This window comes from Lepidochelys olivacea (assembly GCF_965140295.1).
Source record: "Lepidochelys olivacea isolate rLepOli2 genome assembly, chromosome: 6".
Taxonomy (NCBI): Eukaryota; Metazoa; Chordata; order Testudines; family Cheloniidae; genus Lepidochelys; species Lepidochelys olivacea.
The window spans coordinates 57,758,499-57,781,174 of NC_140416.1; the positions used below are offsets into that span (position 1 = coordinate 57,758,499).

Sequence of the window (22,676 nt, forward strand, 5' to 3'; positions counted from 1 at the left end):
GGGGCAGAAAATGTTTAGTTTGTGGACCCCTAAATGCCGCAGGGCAATACAATTTACGGCTTCCCTTTGCTGATTCTTTCACTGTCCCTGCTGAGAACTTTTGATGACTCTGTAACATTTTTCTGTCCATCCTTTCCTCAAATAAGTTATCAGGTCCCTTAAAAGTTGTTGCTGATGTTTTTGTTTTGTTTTTTGACTCCACAAACTAGAATGGACTGGACTAACTTAATATTAGGTCAAAACAAATCTCTATCTACTCAGAAATTGAAGAGATACTGATCTGCACCTCCTCTCACAACTCATGACATTCATGCTGCCTGGGTGTCAGCTTTTCCTGACCTCATTGTTCAACAACTTCCTCTCACTATCTTTCCCCCTACCCCCGAAGGTTGCTGCAGTGAAACAGAATCCCTAAAAAACAAAAACCAGAACCAACAAACCAGATACCTCCTGAAAGTGATTCCTTGAAGCACCACTAAGGCTCCCATAAATTGAAATGAAAATCATGATTAAATGGCTAAAAGTGTTCCAGTCACTCAGACTGAAAATCAGCCTGCTAAAGTCTACACTGGTGTAGATATTGAAGTGCATCGGGCAGTCCTAAACGCGAAGGTAGCCAAAGCCTTTCTGCTTCTGGACAGATTTAAACCATTTTGAACCTCATCTCCAATCTCAGAGCGAGCCCGCATGCTTCAGCCAGTGCATGTGTCTAAGACTTCTGGGCCATATGGCCTTCTGTATTGTATAACATGTCTGTCTTAACTTCATCATGTTCTCTTCAAGGCAATGTCAATGGTAAAGACTACCCTCTAATCCAATCAGGATGAAAGGAACATTCCAGTATCTGCTATTCACATACAGCCTCTTCCCCCTCCCCCAGTCCTTGTATATTTGTGCAGGTGCACAAATCTTGAGATTGGGGTTCAGAGGAATCCCATTCACAACCTCCTTCAACAATACTGGTGTTGGACATCTCCACTGAAGGGTGGGATACTCATCTGGGTCACTTGGAAACTTGGCGTTTGTTGATTCCACAGGAATCCTCTTTTCTAAAATGCACTACAGTTCAGAACAGTTTGTATAACCTACAGATTCAAGGGCATCTTTTAGTAGATCCTGATGGACAAAGTCACTGCCATATATTATATTTGCAGGAATGGTGGAGCTGAGTCAACCCTTCTGCACCAAGAAGCCATTAGGTTCTGAACATGGTGCATACAACATCAGGTGAAATAATTTTCACGTAACTGCTGAGAACAACCTACTAGTCTATGTACAAGCAGATTGTACAGAGTTCACTATGAATGGTCCTTAAGGGATTTCATCCTCTCATTTCTGTTTCTTAGGTGGAGATCCCCTCATATAGACCTTTTTGCAGCCAGTAAAAACAGTAAGTGCAAATTATTTTTGCTCCAAGGAAGACAATCTAAGTACAACTTAAATATATCTTCTTCCTACAGTGATTTGGGAACCTGTTAAATGCATTTTCTCCTGAATCCTCATATACAGGTTGATTTGGAAAATCAGGAAAGAGACACAGTGATCATTATGGCTCCATTTTGGGTGAGACATTGCTGATTTTCTGGTTTGTTAGACCTGGTATTCGCTAGTCCCTTTTCCTTACTTGTTCTAGATCTCCTGTTGTGAAACAAAGATCGGATTCTTCACCCCAGTCCTGAAGTCTAGATCCACAAAGGGACTGACTTAGGCACTGCAGTGCCTAACTTTCAGATACATTGCCACCCAGTGGAATCCGTAATCATGAGTTAGGCACCAAAGTTCTGTATGCAATGCGTAGAGAAAGTGGTGCCTAATAAAGGGATCCACAGACACCAGTATGTTGAGTGGGGAGCTGTAAAGTCCCTAATTCTGGGGAGGAAAAAGGTGCCTGGGATTCATACATGTAAACCCTCTACTGCAGTGAAGTACCTTAGCTATTTTTTCTGCAAATAGTGCTGGAGGAAGAGGTGATGCCCCTTGTTAGGGTATTGAAAACTGTATTAAAATTAGTAATTACCACTTTAATTTGTAAGGCATTTCCTGATTCTGCTGGCAGGCTCGGAAACTCTGTAGGGAAGCATGTGATTTCGTCTTCAGCAGTCTGCAAACAGCCAGCCTAGAACAAGGTGGGTTGAGTTGTGCCACTCTGCCTTAAGAAGCAGCCTGCTTTGTGTGTCTGTCTTTTTGTTCTTGTCTGTTAGGATTCTGGATTCTAGCAAATAAAGCCATATTACATTGCATCCTTCTAGAACAAGAATTTTATGTTTTTATGCAACTTCTCTTTAAAAAGTAAAAATAAAATGGCTGCATATGGCAATATGGACAGTGTTCAAGTTAATGAAAAAGAGGAAGATTTTGCAGCATATACTCAGACTTGAGTAGTAGTTTTATGCAAATGCTATAGAAGATACTGATAATGGACTGTTTTCCTAACATTGGTGGGAGAAAACATTTAAGTGCTTACAGACTTTTGCTTTCCACAAGAATCTGGTGAGCTGACATATAAGGACAATAGAGATTCTAAAGAAACTTGTGCCGTCCACATTTTTTTAACAGAATGATGTGAGCTTCTAAGAAACTAAATAAAAGGAGAAAGTACCTGAGTTTTTGGGAAGCCTGAAAAAACTGTCCATTTGTTGTTTTGGTAACTTTCTAAAAGAGGCGTTCAGTGATCAAATTGTTCTTGGTATAAAACACCCAGAATTAAGAGAGGATGAATGTTGTATATAAAAAAGGAACTGTTGCTAGAATAGGGGTGGGCAAACTACGGCCCAGGGGCCGCATCCGGCCCTTCAGCTGTTTTAATCCGGGCCTCGAGATCCCACTGGGTAGTGGGGTCTGGGGCTTGCCCTGCTCCAGCCAGGGAGCAGGGTCAGGGACTTGCCCCACTCTTTGCGTGCCATAGCTCAATGTGGCTCCCAGAAGCAGCGGCATGCCTCTGCCCCAAGCATCGCCACCACAGCTCCCATGGCCTCAGTTCCCAGCCAATGCGAGCTGTGGGGGCGGTGCCTGAGGACGGGGAAGTGTGCAAAGCCGCCTGGTTGTGACGCTGCATAGGAGCCAGAGGGGGGACATGCCGCTGCTTCCAGAAGCTGCTTGAGGTAAGAGCTGCCCAGAGCCTGCGCCCCAACTCTCTGTCCCAGCCCAGAGCACCCTCCTGAACCCCCAATTCCTCATACCCAGTTCCACGCCAGAGCCTGCACCTCCAGCCGGAGTTCTCACCCTTCCTCCGCACCCCAACCTCCTGCCCCAGCCTGGGACCCCCTCCCACACCCTGAACTCCTCATTTCTGGCCCCACCCCAGAGCCCACACCCCCAGCCAGAGCCCTCATCCTCTCCCGCACCCCAACCCCCTATTTTGTGAGCACTCATGGCCTGCCAAACAATTTCCATACCCAGATGTGGCCCTCGGGCCAAAAAGTTTGCCCACCCCTGTGCTAGAAGGAGCTATAGAGACTGCTTTGTTTGAATCCACAAAGACAAATAACTCAAAAATTTGAAAATAGACTGGATCCATCATGCCATGCTTGGAAGAATGGTTTCAGCAGGTGGTGGAAAAGATGACAACACAGTTTGGCATCGATCACAGGCTTGCAGCAAAATTGAGGAAGCCTTGTTTCTGCTGTTTAGGGACATCACACCAGCAGGAGCAGTGTTTCTTTAATAAGCTGCAATGTAAGAAGTGCAGTAAAAGGGGACATGCCACCTGGGCTTGCCACAGTGCACCTCTGCACACCAAAGGGTATGCTGAAAGGAAGCCTTGCCTACAAGTATGAATCACTGAACTAGTTTTGTGACTGTGGAGGAGTCAGGCTTGGAAGCAGTTTTCCCCAGGATGAAAAGAGGTGTGAGATGTCATTTCACAGAACTGAACAGACATCCTATCCCTTATACTATGTTAATGTAAAGGTAAATGATATGATATTGAAATAGATATAGGAGCAGCAAAGTCCATGATTTCTGAAGTGGTGTACAAAAATATTTCCTGGGGCAAGATTAAGAGAATCCAATGTGCTTTTACAGAATTACAATAAAGGGCAGAGAGGAATATTAGGTAGTCCCCCTGTCACTGTAATTTAAAGGTATTTATTCACTATTAGAGTTAATTGTAACTAAAGGAAATGCCCCACTCACACCTCCTCCAACTGATGGGCAGAAACAGCTAGACAAGCTTAACTTGGATTGAATTGTAGTATACCACGTGCTAGACAGAATGGAGGAAATGAAAGAAAAATACAAGACTCTATTTTAATACAGACATGGGTTTGGTAAAAGACATTACAGCGAGGCTCGTTGTGTTTGAAAAGGCCATTCCTAAAGGCTAGACCTGTGTCATGTGCTCTGCAAGTCTGTAGAAAAGCAACTGAAGGAATTGCAAAAGCAGGGCGTAATTTCAGCCATGGATTTTAGTGACTGGGTTGCACCAGTTGTGTGTATCCCAAAGGCTGATGTTAGCATAAGAATTTGTTGGCACTGTAAAGTCACCATAAACTCGTGTCTGGAAGTGAACTGATATCCAGTTCCTAAACCACAAAATTTATTTGCAAAACTGGCAGAAGGAATGAAGTTTACCAAACTTGACTTGTCCTATGATATTGGTGCAAATGGCACTGGAACCAGATTAAAAAAAAATTGTTCTGACGGAATACTAGTTAGTTTTGCAAAATTACCATATGGGGTAGCCAGTACCTCTGTTCTGTTTAAAGGAATAATGGATCCGGCACAACAGGGCGAGGACAGAGAAATATATAAAACTTAGAGGAGATTCTAAAGAGATTGCAAAAATATATATTTTAAATTAACAAAGATAAGCCTTCCCCCAGGCTTTTCTGGTCAGAGACGACCAAGACATGAGCTTCTTTTAAGCAATAAAGGCACATATCCCCTCTAACTGGAGCATCTGCCCATCTTTTCCTAGCTGAGTCTGTCATGCCCATGAGTATAGACTTAGAAGATTCCTCGTGGACCAAACAGTTAGGCCCCAGACCAATCCTGGCCCATAAGACTCTCCGTTCTGTTGGAAGGAAGCACAGAAAACCACCTATTTGAGCATGATGGTGTCTGGTTTTAGGTATGATAGAAGCAGAGCTAAGGACTCTTCCAAACAAAGGCATGAGGAAGGTAAGAGCAAACACTCACAAGAAACATGAGAAATCCTCCTCCAAGTCCTCGTCCAAGAAGAGTTCCTACTCTCTGACTCCTAAGTGGGTGAGGCTCCAGGCCCTGATAAAGAAGTGTCAGGAGCTCACTAGGGACACGGTACCAGTTTCCCAGCAGTGAAAGGCAAGAACTTCCTGAAACCCACCCTAGCCAAAGGAACGGGACTACTCCCAGTACCAGTAAGGCAGCGGATGCTTCCTAAGCAATTGGTACCAGTGTGGAATAAGGAGGAGTCATCGGTATTGAAGACCATGGCAAAGCTGGTACTGCCATGCATGTTCTGTGTCAGCCGGCAAGGTGGGGTATGATTCCCCCTCTCTTTGTGCAGAGGCTGTCAAGCTTTGGCATTGGTGCATACACAGTCATCACAGCAGCTTACCTTCCAGGAGTTCAGATTGTGACTGTGAACACTCAGTAGGAACTTCTCACAAGAACACAACTGGGAGATAGATTTAATCATACTTTACCACATATTCCGGCATTGAGGCACCCCTCAAGTAGACCTGTTTGCCAAGGTGACAAACAAGAAGTGTACCCAGTTCTGCTCCACAGGCAGGCTGGGTCACCGATCCTTGGGGGATACCTTTCACCTTCAGTGGTTTTTGGATCTACTGTACACAGTACAGTAGAAGTGCCAGGCAGCCGGGGCAGGGGAAGCCATGGTGGCCCGCTCATGCTCCCCGGCAGGAGTGCCGGGGCTGGCAATGGACAAGGGGGACTGCAGGCAGAAGGGGTGGGGAGGGGCCTCCACTTGCTCTGACCCATGGCCCCACAAACCCCTAATCCACCTCTGACTGTACAGGTTCCCTCTGACTCCTCAAATATCCAAAGTTCTACTCAAAAAAGGACAAAGCCAGAGTTGTTGTTATAATTCGTACTTGGCACAGAGAAACATAGTTCCATATGGGATATACTGACCTTTCACTCACTGATTACTCTCCAGGCCTCTCCTCATCTCCTCTCCCGGGGAGGCGGGAAGATCCTTCATCCCAATCTCGCAGTTCTTTGCCTCAAATATGTCTAGTTGATGGTTCACAGGATTAGAAATTACTGGTTCAGAGGAAGTAAAAAGAGTGCTATTACACAGCAGAAAACAATGTGCGCTTACTTACAAAAATGGACAAGCTTTGCCTACTGATGTGACCTCAAACGTTTCACAAACAACCTCATGGCTGTCTGATATATTGGATTACATCCTAGAAGTACAAAACTTGGGGCAGCTGTTGAGCTCCATTAGAGTCCACCTGGTAGCCATCTTGGCTTTCTATTCTCAGACAGAATGTGTGGCAAAGGGTCGACGTTATTGTGGTGGGTCAGGGTGCTGCCCTGGCCCCTGTTCTTGGGGTCCGCTAGTTCACTGGAGAGGGGGGAAAGAGAGGGGAGAAAGGGAGTGGGCAAGGGACCCAGGTCCACCCCCATCTCTGGTCCCAGCCCCTTCAGCTTCATAGGCCTCTTTCCCCTTGGGCAGGGTTTCTCTTGATCCTCTGTACTGGGGGAGTCACTCTGCCCTGCTTGGGTAGGGTCTCTTCCCCTGATACTCTGATTCTCTGGTTAACACAAATATGCCTCCAAACTACAGTCAGTTCTCCTTCCCTCCACCTGTCTGACTGAAGCAGTGGTTTTTATTAGGTCTCAGATGGGGCCTTAATTGGCTCTAGTGCGCTAATTAACCCATAGTAACTCTCCGTAGTCCACAGAGAATAAGGCTCTGATTATCCTGGGGCTTATATACCTCCCATCTAGCACTCTCCTGCTGCCCTCTGGCCCTGCTGTATCACAAAGGTTATTCCGTATTCGCCCACCCAACAACGAGGTTCTTCAAGGGGCTCTGAAATCTTTCCACCAGTCAGATGTTGTCCTTTGGTTTGGCACCTCACTCTGGTTCTTAAATTACTTACAAGATCACGGTCTGAACTGTTGGCTACCTGCTCACTCCTCCATTTATCAACGAAAAGTGTTTCTAGTAACCATCATGTTGGCTTGGCGAGTTGGGTAAATAGTAGCTCTTATGGCAATCTCCCTTTCAGAGTATTTTTCAAAGACAAGGTCACGTTACAAACATACCCCCAGGTTTTACCAAAATATCTTCTGAGTTCCATATTAACTAACCCATTCACCTCCAAATCTTTCCACCCTAAACTTCACCTAGGCAAAGAAAAGGCACTGTTACATACACTTGATGTCAGGAGAGCCATGGCCTTCTAGCTTGACAAGATAAACCTTTCAGGCAGACTTTCAAATTATTTGTCTTGATTAAAGACAGGTCAAAAGGGTCTGCAATCTCTAAACAAAAGCTTTCCAAGTGGATATCCAACTGCATTAGTTGTTGCTACCAATCTTGTAATCTCGAAGAACCCTCAAACATGTGAATTCACTCTACCAGGTCTATTTCCAACTCTAAAGCCTTTCTAAAAATCTTCCCATCACTGAAATATGTAGAGGTGCGACTTGACGCTCTCTATACATATGTTTGCTGAGCTCTTTGCAATAACTCATGACTCTGCTTCTGATGCTGCATTTGTCTCAGCTATACTTTCCTCAGTATTGGACTTATCTCTGAAGCCCCCTTCTCCCTCAGGGGAACTACTCAGTAGGACCTAGAGTGTCGATAGGGACACTACTCGAAGAAAAAAAAAATGGTTACCCTGTCCAGTAACTGTGGTGCTTTGAGATGTGTTCACCTATGGATGCTGTATCACTTGACCTCCTTCCCCTCTGCTTTGGAGTTCTCTGCTGTGGAGCTTTGCAGTAAAGAAGGAATTGAGAGCAGTTTGCCTGGGCAGTGCTATATAACAACAGCAAAGAACGTGAGACTGAGTAACATGCAGGGGCGTGCTGAACTGACATTGCTATGAAAAGTCTTCCATCAAGGGCTCAGGGGATGCAAGACATCTAAAGTGAAGCACCCATAGGGACACTCGTCTCAAAGAACCATGCTTACTAATGCATCCGATGAAGTGAGCTGTAGCTCACGAAAGCTTATGCTCAAATAAATTTGTTAGTCTCTAAGGTGCCACAAGTATTCCTTTTCTTTTTGCACAGGGTGAGTAACCATTTCTTTTTTTTTTTTTTTTGTAAGCATAGTGGAAAGAGTTTTGTAGGATAAACACTTCTGTAAGAGCATTCATAGTACTTTGTCTGTTAATGAAATATCAAATTCATCTTGATCTCTTACTTCACCACCCAACAATGACCACAGCAACACAGTCATTTAGAGTTCAGAGAGAAATCTGCTTATATTTATGAATGTAATTTTAATTGGGGGAGAAAGGGGAGTTAGTGACGGATTATGAGGCAAGTTTACAGATAACTCTCATGGGTATTAGTGGGAGTTAAGAATGTAAGTACCCGTATGCATGGAGATAAGTCTTCTGAATCTTTATTTTTTTAAGCTAGTCTTCTCTAATCTATTCTTTATATTTTTGCATGAGTATTAAATATTACTGAACATTTGGGTAAATGTATGGCTGTGCTTGCTGACAATTGATTTATAAGCACATTAGCTGATTATATGGTTCATTTTCAAGGCTTACTACAAGAAATTTAATTCTGAGTCTCAATGAATGTTGAAGATTTACTCTGTATAGTATGTTAGTAAAGATATTTCTGTTTAATGGTCACAAAAATGCTGTGGCTTAAAGGATTTGATAGGCTATAAGGAAGTGACTTTTCCAAATCCCATTACTTAAAATGCAAGTAGGTAGGAAACTTGATTCTTCATTAGAGAGAAAAAATTGTTTTTACTCTTGTATTGAGTTTATATGACTGACACATCTGCCTAAATGTGGACACTAACATTTTGCTGAAATATTTTAAGGTGTATAACATGTTTTTGTTACATGTGATTTTTTTTTAAATAAAAGCTTTTTTCTGGATAGTGAAGTAGATTACAGCATTGCAGAAAATTTGAAAATAATGTTTGATCACGGTCTCTGTTTTCAGTGCATCATCTTCCTTTCATGTTACTTGTTTTAAAGTGTGACCCTTGTTATCAAGACTGTGCATTATTTTTGAATCACATTTTAATAATGTTAGATCTGATGATGGTGTTCATGAAACAAAATCACTTCTTTGGTTTTAAGAAAATCATACAGGATTGATGCAGGGAGGATTAATTAAAATAACTGATTTTAAATCATTTAAATTAGCCACCAGGAAACCTTGATTTAAATTATTTATTTTAATTTTGTTTTGCCTTTCTACTTTTTAGTTATTTTCGTAAAGAAAGGTTGATTCTCATTGATTGGTAATCATTAAAACATGCTGGTTTGTAACTAAATATAGTGTTTATATTCGATTTCATACTTTTGGTAACTTGGAAGATATGCTGTTTTTATACAGATTTATTTAAGTAATTATGTAGCTTAACATACATTTATTCAGATTCTTAATTTTGAAATTTTTATTGTGTTATAAAATGGTGAATGATGCATTTTTTTATTTATTTACCGGAGAATTAATATTTTTACTCATGATTTTTGTCAGGCTGCATTTGGATGGTAATTAAAATTCAATTAAAATTGCACAAAACCAGCATTTTATTTTTTTATTAGTTAAAAGTGCCTTAAATTTGAGGAATATATAAGAAAAAAAGTTAATAAAAACATATTTTGCACTTAATATTATCTAATTTATTAAACCAAGGAAATATCTGTAGTTAGTGAATTTAACTGATTGTTTCTGGTTACCATGTCCTTTAAGATTAATATTTGGAAACATATGCAAGCTGTAAGTTGTTGATCTTTTTGTACTTTTATTGCTTATTTTGTTTTTATATAAACATCAACAAAAATTAATTAAAAAATTAAATGTAGATGATCTCATCCTCTCACACCTTGGTTTTTATTTAGAGATGAAAGAGGAAAAGAAGCTTTCATGCTTTCTCAACTCCTAATTGGTTTAACTTAGAATGAACTACTCACTGAACTGAGCCTGCAGAAGAGAGTACTACTTACAAAAGCTGGTTTATCACTTCAACAGTGTGGTTTCAGGTGCTTAGCCAGTGACTTTCTCCAGTTTAATAGTTTGACTTTTTTAAAAATTCTGGCAGAAAACACGTACTGCTTGTATATTTTTTTATTTGATTTTATTAGATTAGAGTAAGCTTAGGCCTTACAGTAGGTTGTCATAATTTCACATTTAATTTTAAATGAGTTTTTTAAAAAAAGTATTGATTTAGGGTGAGGGTTAAGATACAAGCCAGAAAAGGAAAGAACAGATTAAAGAAATTTTGGTAAATTAGATATGTTCAGGTTGGCAGGGCATGATGAAATTCATCATGGTGTACTTAAGGAACCAGCTGAAGCAATCTGAGGAAGTGAGCTGTAGCTCACGAAAGCTTATGCTCTAATAAATTGGTTAGTCTCTAAGGTGCCACAAGTCCTCCTTTTCTTTTTGCGAATCTCTGAACTGTTAGCGGTTATCTTTGAGAACTCATGGAGGACAGGTGATGCCCCAGATGACTGTAGAAGGGCAAACATTGTACTCTATATTTAAAAAGGGGAACAAAAGAGGAACAAGGGGAACAAAAAGGGAATGATAGACCAGTAGGCCTAATTTAGACACCTGGCAAGATACTTGAACAAATTATTAAACAATCCATTGGTAGGCACCTATAGGATAGTAGGGTCATAAGGAATGTCAAGGATTTGTCAGGAACAAATAATGCCAAACCAAACTAATTGCCTTCCTTGACAGGGTTACGGGCTTGGTGTGTAGGGATTTTAGTAAGGCTTTTGGCACAGTCCCACATGACATTCTCTTATGCAAACTAGAGAAATGTGGTCCAGATGAAATTGCTATAACGTGGGTGCAGAACTGATTGAAAGATTGGTACAAAAGAATAGGTATCAATCGTTCATTGTCAAACTAGGAGAGTGTAACGGTACAATCTGGACTTTGACTCCTGTTTTTTCTCTATGCCTGTACATCTTCCATTCACTCCTTAGGGCTAGGAACTCTCATAATTATTCCCTGCACAATCCCACAGAACTGTCTGCACTTGTGGCTTTTCCTGGTGTATGTGCTCCTTCACTTAGAATGACATTTTACTAACTGTCTGTAATGTAATCAGTTTGGGGTAGGGCAGTGGTGCAGAGTCCTAGAAGAACTTCCTGATGACCACAAGCCCAGTCACAGAGCTCTGGGTCTGTCCAAGATCTTCATGTCCTTAAGCTCAAAGCAGCTTGTAAAGAAGCTCCAGCAGTAAGTTTGACGCTTACAGTTTTATTACAATAAAGTTCTCTTCATGTTCTCAAATTAGTGTTTCTGTACCTGTACGTTGCTCTCAAATCTCTCTTACCTTGAGAGTGCAACATCTAGGACTCCGCAGGTAGTCGCATGAGTTGTTTCTGTTAATCTCCTTTGCCCAGGACAGTCTCTTAACATCCCCCTTCCTCCTTAGCGAGCTTCTTTCCTTCCTTTAAAAAAAAAAACGCAAAGAAACAAAACTGTTTCCCCTTAGCTCAGTTTTCAGTGGTGAATCTGAATTCATTTTAACAGCAAAATATTAATAAATCAATTATTTTCCCCTCTCCTGGTCTGGCCCCTCTATTACTGGAATGGCCTAGTTTATCTTGTTTAGCACTTACCAGCAGTACTCTGGGTTATGCAACAGAGTGGTCTAGCATACCGCTACCCTATTAGTGTCTGTCATGGGGCACACCACTCACTGCTGGACTGTCATCTCCTCCTAGTACACTGGGAATTAGCTCTAGGCCAGTGCCCCACCGTGTCTGCAGTTTGCACATCGTCATTCCATCTACCTGCAGCTTCTCCCGCAGCCTCAGGAACCATAGCGTCCTCTTCATGGCTTGGCCCTCTGGCCGTGTCACTCTCCATTTTTTCCCCCCTTCCAGGGGAGGTTTAGACCTCAATAGCCGAGGCAGTCCTCCCACTCAGTGTCACTTGCCCAGTGGCTGGTAGGGGAACCTGGGTCCACCCTCTACTCTGGGTTCCAGCCCAGGGACCCTTAGCTGAACAGTCTGTGCCTTCTCTCTCTCTGTCCTCACTGCTCTGTCCCTGGGCTGCTTCCTACTACTGGTTCCCCTTTTCTTCCTAGGTCTACCAGTTCCCAAAAGCTTCCTCCCTCTTCCCAGGGAATGACTGCAGTCTCCACTTCACTCCTCCCTTTTTCTTGGGGGTATTTGCCTTTTCCCAGCAACTCCTTCTGCTTTCATCTCCTGGGCTGTATAGGCCCCATCTATTCCTTTCCAGCTGAGCCTCCTTAATCAGCTGCCTAATGGGTTAATTGACCTATCTGGCCTGCATTAGACCCTGCAGGGTGAGTGTGGGTTAGTCACCCCATCACACTGTCATTCATTCAGTACCTTGACTGTAATCCAGTAGTAAAGATCAGGACTGGGGGGAAGAAATAGGGATGTTTGTCTTTCCCCCTCCCCCATATGGCATAGTATGATAGTTTGTGAAACCGGGCTGATCAACGTTCAGTGCAATTTGAAGTAAGAAATGAGACCTAGGCTCCTGCCCATCTCTTCCGGTCTTTCTTTTATGCTAGCTGAAAGACAGTCCCTTATACTTATGTTCTGAGTTGGCAGCCATTTTGTAGAAATAACTGCCTTACCCTTAACTCCAAAAGCTTGAGATAATTATCCCACAAAAGGATGTGAAGATCAGAAATAGAAAGTTTGGGAGCAGCACCCACTGGCCCTGCCTCAGGACAGGGAAAAGATCAGTGGAAATAACTTGAATAATCTAAGTCCACTTTCAGAAATCTCCTCCTCGTAAGATATGTGGGTCTGGCGCTTGAATCCAAGCTGTACCTCTTAAATGGAGAATCCTAGGTGTAGGTGATCTAACTAAACAGGAAAAAATGTTTAAACATGTTTCTTGTCCGTTCTTTCCTTTTATATCTAGTATAACTTGATTTTTGGCATCAACATCTCAAACATATAAGGTGACTTTGTCTGTTCAGGATTCCTTAAGACAATAAAATAAACACTTTTCTTTCTCCTTCTGGACTACTCCCACTCTAGGCAGGTGGATTCCAGATACTATTCTACATTTCACCAGTCTATCCCCTGTGCCATTGAACTTTAAATTAAAAAATTCAAAGGCCAAGTTTGAAAAATATACTCGCCTGGGGTGAACTGGAAAGAAAAATTAATCCGAGGGAAGAGACAGACAGAATTGAAGAAAAGTACTGAGTAAAGAAAGGTTTCAGAGTAGCAGCCGTGTTAGTCTGTATTCGCAAAAAGAAAAGGAGTACTTGTGGCACCTTAGAGACTAACAAATTTATTTGAGCATAAGCTTTTGTGAGCTACAGCTCACCTCATTGGATGCATTCAGTGGATCCGATGAAGTGAGCTGTAGCTCATGAAAGCTTATGTTCAAATAAATTTCAGTCTCTAAGGTGCCACAAGTACTCCTTTTTTTTTTGAGTAAAGAAAGACAGCTGAACAAAAACTATGATAATTTTTGTATTGTATTACTTTATAGCAAGTTAGGGAGAAAAACATTAAAAAAAGCTCCTGCCTTTTGTTTGCTAAGAAAATATCAGGAGCTGTGATTCTGTGGGATCGTTTGGGTGTGGATAGACATAGTCATGAATGGCAAGTGGGCAGAGGGGGCCCACTGTTCCTATCTATGGTGAAGGAACTATTTTTTTTTGAGTTTAGTTTTTGTTGATTCTGGTCTTATCAATATTTTATATATTCTTGGTTTTCATACGAATTAACTTGGGCACACACAAAGTGTATGAGGTAGTGGTTTATAAGGTTTGATGCACACATCGGTATTCTAACTATCAGTAACTTAGCCCACTAAATCCAGAATAAACTTTTTTCAAGTAAAGAAAGAGGGAGACTAGGAAAACACCCCCCCCACCCCGCCGAACAAATAAATGAACAAAAAAGGGCGAGATGTAGTAAGTTTTAAAATTTATTATTTTATAGAAAACTGGGTGCCCATTGTTATAAAAACATGATTTATTTGAGGTTTTCTTTGTATATCTTCTGGTCTAAGGCATTCTGATAGCATGGTGATGAAGGCAGTATTAAGGAGGATCAGTAGTAATTCCATAGTTAAGGTTGAATTCTATATTGCACTTAAAGCTAGGGTTCAACCACTGATTGTTATCACTATTATTTATATAGTGTATCTATCCCAGATTTTCAGCATATAATTTCACAGAGAAGCTTGAATTTTCTGGTAGCTTTCAAGTAAAATCTGTTTAGTAAATTTCAAAGTTTAAGTAGTGTCTCTGTGGGTGCTCCACTTCAGGTGCACATGCACCCTTGAGCCTTTGATTGGAGATTTTTGATAGCAGTGCCCAGTCAGCCCATATGTGCTCTATACATTCGTGTGGCCTGTACCGAGGCTGGGTAGATCTGCACAGATGAACCATCCTCAGTTCCTTCTCAACCGCCTTTGGCCTGAGACAGAGCATTGAGCATGCCTGCTTCGACTGAGTGCCTTATTGTTGTTAGATAGATAGTATATAGCTGTAGGTAGTTCCTTTTGGGATTCTTATCTTTTCTCTTTTACGTGTTCCTGTTTGCCAGGTCATTTTGGACTTTTATTTTCTGGGATCACCAGGCTTTAAATGACAGGTTTCAGAGTAGCAGCCATGTTAGTTTGTATCCGCAAAAAGAACAGGAGTACTTGTGGCACCTTAGAGACAAACAAATTTATTAGAGCATAAGCTTTCGTGGGCTACAGCCCACTTCATCGGATGCACAGAAGGGAACATATAGTAAGAAGAGAGAGATATATATCTATCAGCTTCCACCTTGTGTGTGTGTGTGTATAGTTTATAAACAACTATAAAAATTTTTTGTCTTACTATATGTTTCATTCTGTGCATCCAATGAAGTAGGGTGTAGCCCACAAAAGCTTATGCTCAGATACATTTGTTAGTCTGTAAGGTGCCACAAGTACTCCTTTTCTTTTTGCGGCTACAGACTAACACGACTGCTACTCTGCAACCCATTTTTACTGAATTATAGATGAGACCTCTTAGTTTCCAGTGAGCTAGAGTCTGCATCATTTACTGGGACTCTGCACCTCTTGGTACCAAGATCTTTTGGGTCACCGACTACTAATTTTTAATTGAGACTCTTTACTTCTCTGACTTTCGCCATCCAGGGAGAGTAATTATCATGTCCATTAGATTAATATGTGCAAGAGTACTCTGATTCTGAATCTCAGCTCTTTGTTCTAGTGTATCCTGTTTGTTGGAGGAGACATTCCTCTTCTCCACATACAGAGAGAAGGGAGGATAAACTACCTCCATCTTCGACCAGCTGGGATGACCAACGGTGGCTACCTTCTCCTATGCCTCAGTGGACTTATTAGGGTCCATAGGCCCTATATCATCATTAATTTTTAAGGGCCCCAAGTCTGTCTTGCAGGGAGCATAGACAGTCTTGTTCTCCCATGCCTCTCTCCTTCCTCAGCAACCAGAACCAATAAAGGATATTTTGAAGAGAAAGAGGGAAGGGCTCACATGCAAGTAACAACTCACACGAATATTTTCTCATCTCTAGAAGAGGCTGCAATGTCCTCACCACCTTCCTTCATGGGTTGCTTTCAGCAGTTCTAAGAGGTGAATTGCAGATATGCTTCAGATTCCTCTTAAGGAAGTACAGGACTGCCATCATAAATTCCTGGACTTCTTACATGCCTTAGTGTCAACATGTGTGACACTTTGGTTTAATGAGGCTCTTCTAGAGCTAGCCAAGGTGATCTGGGAAGTTCCTGGCACAACACCCCCAACATGCAAATATGCCCACAAAAATGTGTCCTAGCCAAGGATTTGGGATTTTTATTCTCACATTCAACACTGAATTCCTTGGTTGTGGATGCAGTTAATGAATGCAGAAGGCAGCACAACAGGGCCTAGAAGTGTCTTGATCACTTCAGTCACAAAAGCTATTGGTCTGCAACATTACAGTTCAGGATAACGAATCATTAGGTGTCCATGTCAAAATATGATGACCTCAATTGTACCAAATTTAACACCTTTATTGAATATTTGCTGCAGGAGCACAGTGAACAGTTTAAGGCCATCATATATGAAGGTCAGCTCTTGGCAAAGACCTCTTTACAGATATCCTTAGATGCAGCTGATACTACAATCCAGTCCATATCCACCATGATTATGATGTGGTGAGCATCTTGCTTCCAGCTGTCTGTCTTCCCTATGGAGGTAAAATCTACTATAAAGGACCTTCTTTTTGATGGTCACAAGTTATTTTTGGACTCCGTGTATGATTCCCTTCACAAGTTAAAGGATTTGACAACAACACTTAAATTCCTAGGGATCTATACACCTGTGAATAAAAGAAAATTTAGCAAGTCTCAAATATCACAGAGATCTCCACTAGCACACTTCTCTACTTTCTGTAGACCACCTAAACCTCCAGCCAAGAGACCAAGATATTCCAAAAAGAGGCTAGCTACTGCCACAGCTGCTTCATTTCAGCCATCCACATCATCTCAGCACCACTTGATCCACAGGTTACTATAGCATCCTTTTCCTCGCCTCCTTTTGATACTACCTCCCCAATTCCAACCTGCCTGGGAGACCATAACATCCAACAGGTGGGTTTTGGAGGTCATAATGTCCGGTTACTCCATCCATTTCATTTCCATCCCACCCATCTGGCCTATCCCTATTTAGGAAACCATTTCATGATCAGTTGGTGAGAGAGAAGGTCACCTGAGTTCTATGCTTAGAAACTACAGAAACAATTCCAGTTCAGCACATTGGGAAAGGATTTTATTCTCTGTACTTTCTGGTTTCCAAAACGAACGGGGGATGGAGGCCAGTATTAGATCTCAGATACTTGAACAACTATGTGAAACAGCAGAAATTCAGGAAGGTGACCCTTGCAGCTGTAATTCCTTTCCTATATTCAGGGGATTGGTTTGCAACTCTTGACCTTTAAGATGTCAATTTTCATGTCATGATTCATCCCTCTCACAAGAGGTTTCTTTGTTTCAGAGTCAACCACAACCTATACAGCATATTCCCTTTCAGCCCCTTCTCAGCCTCAAGAGTATTCTCAAAGATCATGGTGGTCTTAGTCGCTCACCCATATCATCTGAAGATATGTCTGTGACTGGTTAGACTCCTCCTTCTGGGGTGCCACCTGATGTACTGGGGTTTCACTGAGCCTCTCCTGCTCCACCAGCCTGGATTCCCTCTCCCTGTTAGCTGAATTAGACTCTCCAGCCTCTTGCAGCCTGCACGCGCGCACACACTGCCACATCCAGCTGCAGAGACAGACTGAAGTCAGCTCTCTGTGAGAGGATTCACTCCTTTTATGGAATAAACCCAAAATAATACAGTCTTGTTCAATATAGAAAGATCTGCACAGCACAAACTCATAAAAATTCGCCCTTTCCCTCAATATGAAGAGAGATGCACAACTTCTTGCCCCCCCCCAGTTAGAAATTGCACAAACTGAGTTTAATAAAAACCAAAACAAATCTATTAACTACAAAAGGCAGATTTTAAGTGATTATAAGAGATAGCAAATGGAACAAAGCAAATAAAACAAAACACGCAGACTAAACTTAATACACTAAAGAAACTGGCTACAAATAGTAATTTCTCACCCTAAGTGTTGTTTCAGGCAGATTGCAAAGATTCTTGAAAGCCAGCTTCACTGGCCTGCAGCCTGAAGCTTCAGGTATTATTATTCACAGGCTAGACACCTCAGCTCTTCTCCCCCCCAGTTCAGTTCTTGTTTCCAGGTGTTTCCCAGTGTTTTTTTGGGTAGGGAGGTAGAGGAGAACCACGATGATGTCACTCCCCTGTCTTATATAGCTTTTGTGTATGGTGGGAACCCTTTGTCTTGCAGTGGAAAAACATGGGCATTCCAAGGTGGGGGTACAGTAGCAGGTGACTCAGTCACTTGTCCCTGCAGCCATTTCTCACAGGCTGTTTGGAGAGTACAAAGGAAGACTAAGCTCTTTCACAGTCCATTGTCTTTGCTGATGGGCCATCAGCCCTGTCTGGCTCTTTAGTTGTTGTACCTGAAGGGCTAGTTGTGGATGTCACCCAAGTAGTACATTTGAAATACAGATACATGGTCAATATTTCTAGCTTCAGATATAAAAATGATACATGCATACAAATTGGATAAACACATTCAGTAGATCATAACCTTCTCAATTATACCTCTTATGACCCCTGTTGCATAAAACATATCTTAGTCATGCCATATTCATATCATAACAAATTTCTATGAAGAATATGGGGTGTAAGTCACAACGTCTTCCTGTCTTCTACATCTTCCCTAACTCAATGATTAGTTGCCTAGATGTAGATCTTATCAAGAGGCATTGTCAGCAGTACAAGCAAAAGGATTGCCACTCCACAGTTTAGGCCTCCAACACAATCTTGAGAAGTCCACTTTGATGACAGTACAGTGAATGGAGTTCATAGGAGCTTCTCTGGATGTAGTGACACCTAGGGCTTACCTACCTGTGGTCAGATTTTTCCACCTAAAGACTTTCATCTTTAGGATGACTGAGGTTTCAGCTCAGTCTTCAAACCTCAGCAAGAAATTCTCGCTAGCTATTAGAGCACATGGCAGTTTGTGTTCTTTGTAACTCAGCACGCCAGGTTACATCTCTGATGCATCCAGAATGGCTCAGGACATTCTATATACTGAACAAGCACTATCTGGACAAACAGGTGTCTGCTCTTTGCTATGTTCTGCAATCAATCATCTGGTGGAAGGACCCAGAGATCTGTGTAGGAGTCCCATTTACTCAAGATCTACCTTCCATCACCATGACATCAGACGCATCCCTCTTGGGATGGGAGGTACATCTGGGGTGTCACACAATCCTGAGCGAATTGTCATCCCATTAGTGACTCCTTCACATCAGCCTTCAAGAGTAAAGAACAGACAGTAATGCTTGAATTGACTTCCTCTGATCAGAGCCAAATTGAACAAGATGATGACAAACAATGTGACCTACATGTTTTACATCAGTCACCAGGACAGGGTATGTTCCCCCTCACTTTGTGTCGAAATAATAAAACTCTGGAATTGGTGGATAGCCACTGAGGTCATCTCAGCTTCTTATCTCCTGATATACAGAATACCACAATTAATGACCTCAGAAGGCAGTTCTTCAAAATGACAAATGGGAGCTGGACTCAAGTCCTCAACAGCCTATTCATATTCCTAACTTGGAGGTGGACCTCTTTGCAACGATTGCCAACAAAAAATGCAAGAAATTTTGTTCCAGAGAGGGTTTAGATCCTCATTCACTATGCAAAGGGCCTCTTCTATGCATACCCACGAACAATATTGCTCTGGAGAGTTTTATCTGCTGCTGAGACTTCCAGTCAGTCACCATCTGTTGTCTCAGGATGCTGGTTGGTTACTGCATCTTGGATTGCAAGTTCTGCAACTTCAGACCTGGCTCCTTCATGATTCTTGGGGGTAGAGACTTCCTGTTCAACAGAGGGTACAGTAGGGAATGTTAAATAATAGTTATAATAGAATCATAGAATATCAGAGTTGGAAGGGACCTCAGGAGGTCATCTGGTCCAACCCCCTGCTCAAAGCAGGACCAATCCCCAACTAAATCATCCCAGCTAGGGCTTTGTCAAGCTTGACCTTAAAAACCTCAAAGGAAGGAGATTCCACCACCTCCCTAGGTAACGCATTCCAGTGCTTCACCACCCCTCCTAGTGAAAAAGATTTTCCTAATATCCAACCTAAACCTCCCCCACTGCAACTTGAGACCATTACTCCTTGTTCCGTCATCTGGTACCACTGAGAACAGTTTAGATCCATCCTCTTTGGAACCCTCTTTCAGGTAGTTGAAAGCAGCTATCAAATCCCCCCTCATTCTTCTCTTCTGCAGACTAAACAATCCCAGTTCCCTCAGCTTCTCCTCATAAATCATGTGTTCCAGTCCCCTAATCATTTTTGTTGCCCTCCGCTGGACTTTTTCCAATTTTTCCACATCCTTCTTGTAGTGTGTGGCCCAAAACTGGACACAGTACTCCAGATGAGGCCTCACCAATGTCGAATAGAGGGGAACGATCACATCCCTTGATCTGCTGGCAATGCCACTACTTATACAGCCCAAAATGCCATTGGCCTTCTTGGCAACAAGGGCACACTGTTGACTCTTATCCAGCTTCTCGTCCACTGTAACCCCTAGGTCCTTTTCTGCAGAACTGCTGCCTTGCCATTCGGTCCCTAGTCTGTAGCGGTGCCTGGGATTTTTCCATCTTAAATGCAGGACTCTACACTTGTCCTTGTTGAACCTCATAAGATTTATTTTGGCCCAATCTTCTAATTTGTCCAGATCCTTCTGTATCCTATCCCTACCCTCCAGCATATCTACCTCTCCTCACAGTTTAGTGTAATCTGAAAACTTGCTGAGGGTGCAGTCCATGCCCTCCTCCAGATCATTAATGAAGATATTGAACAAAACTGGCCTGAGGACCGACCCTTGGGGACTCCACTTGATACTGGCTGCCAACTAGACATGGAGCCATTGATCACTACCTGTTGAGCCTGACGATCTAGCCAGCTTTCTATCCACCTTATAGTTCATTCATCCAGCCCATACTTCCTTAACTTGCTGGTAAGAATACTGTGGGAGACCATATAAAAAGCTTAGCTAAAGTCAAGGGGTAACCCGTCCACTTCTTTCCCCTCATCCACAGAGCCAGTTATCTTGTTATAGAAGGCAGTTAGACTAGTCAGGCTCTTGGTGAATCCATGCTGATTGTTCCTGATCCCTTTCATCTCCTCTAAGTGCTTCAGAATTGATTCCTTGAGGACCTGATCCATGATTTTTCCAGGGACTGAGGTGAGACTGACTGGCCTGTAGTTCCCAGGATCCTCCTTCTTCCCTTTTTTAAAGATGGGCACTACATTAGCCTTTTTCCAGTCGTCCGGGACCTCCCCTGATCGCCATGAGTTTTCAAAGATCATGGCCAATGGCTCTGCAATCAAATCTGCCAACTCCTTTAGCACACTCAGATGCAGCGCATCCAGCTCCATGGACTTGTGCTTGTCCAGCTTTTCTAAATAGTCCGGAACCACTTCTTTCTCCCCATGCTATGCTGCCCAGTGCAGTAGTCTGGGAGCTGACCTTGTTCGTGAAGACAAAGGCAAAAAAAGCATTGAGTACGTTAGCTTTTTCCACATCCTATGTCACTAGGTTGCCTCCCTCATTCAGTAAGGTGCCCACACTTTCCTTGACTTTCTTCTTGTTGCTAACATACCTGAGGGAAACCCTTCTTGTTACTCTTAACATCTCTTGCTACCTGCAACTCCAGGTGTGATTTGGCCTCCCTGATTTCACTCCTGCATGCCTGAGCAATATTTTTGTACTCCTCCCTGGTCATTTGTCCAGTCTTGCACTTCTGTAAGCTTCTTTTTTGTATTTAAAATCAGCAAGGATTTCACTGTTAAGCCAAGCTGGTCACTTGCCATATTTACTATTCTTTCTACACATCGTGATGGTTTGTTCCTGTAACCTCCATAAGGATTCTTTAAAGTACAGCCAGTTCTCCTGGACTCTTTTCCCCCTTATGCTTTTCTCCCAGAGGATCCTGCCAATCAGTTCCCTGAGGGAGTCAAAGTCTGCTTTTCTGAAGTCCAGGGTCCATATTCTGTTGCTCTCCTTTCTTCCCTGTGTCAGGATCCTGAACTCGACCATCTCATGGTCACTGCCTCCCCAGTTCCCATCCACTTTTGCTTCCCCTACTTATTCTTCCCAGTTTGCGAGCAGCAGGTCAAGAAGAGCTTTGCCCCTAGTTGGTTCCTCCAGCACTTGCACCAGGAAATTGTCCCCTACACTTTCCAAAAACTTCCTGGATTGTCTGTGCACTGCTGTATTGCTCTCCCAGGAGATATCAGGGTGATTAAAGTCTCCCATGAGAACCAGGGCCTGCGATCTAGTAAATTCCGTGAGTTGCCGGAAGAAAGCCTCGTCCACCTCATCCTCCTGGTCTGGTGGTCTATAGCAGACTCCCACCACGGCATCACCCTTGTTGCTCACACTTCTAAACTTAATTAAGAGACTCTTAGGTCTTTCTGCAGTTTCATACTTGAGCTCTGAGCAGTCATACTCAGGGCAGAAAAGGTGGGGGAGTAGCACTGTATGTAAGGGAGCAGTATGACTGCTCAGAGCTCCGGTACGAAACTGCAGAAAAACCTGAGTGTCTCTGGATTAAGTTTAGAAGTGTGTGCAACAAGAGTGATGTAGTGGTGGGAGTCTGCTATAGACCACCGGACCAGGGGGATGAGGTGGATGAGGCTTTCTTCCGGCAGCTCACGGAAGCTACTAGATCGCATGCCCTGATTCTCATGGGTGACTTTAATTTTCCTGATATCTGCTGGGAGAGCAATACAGCAGTGCATAGACAATCCAGGAAGTTTTTGGAAAGCGTAGGGGACAATTTCCTGGCACAAGTGCTAGAGGAGCCAACTAGGGGGGGCGCTTTTCTTGACCTGCTGCTCACAAACCGGGTAGAATTAGTGGGGGAAGCAAAAGTGGATGGGAAT

General features: G+C 42.7%; 1 protein-coding gene across 4 annotated transcripts in view; it reads left to right on the top strand.

Moving 5' to 3' along the window:
- Nucleotides 1-22,676, top strand: part of FUT8 (fucosyltransferase 8) — a 291,572-nt gene that overhangs the window by 73,750 nt on the left and 195,146 nt on the right. Inside the window, exon 1 of one of the 4 annotated variants that reach the window (XM_084631224.1) lies at nt 2,109-2,126. The exons of the other annotated variants lie outside the window; for them this stretch is intronic. The gene's annotated coding sequence lies outside the window, so the exon portion shown is untranslated. Of the gene's footprint in view, nt 1-2,108; nt 2,127-22,676 lie in introns of those variants that run through there. 4 annotated transcript variants of the gene reach the window in all.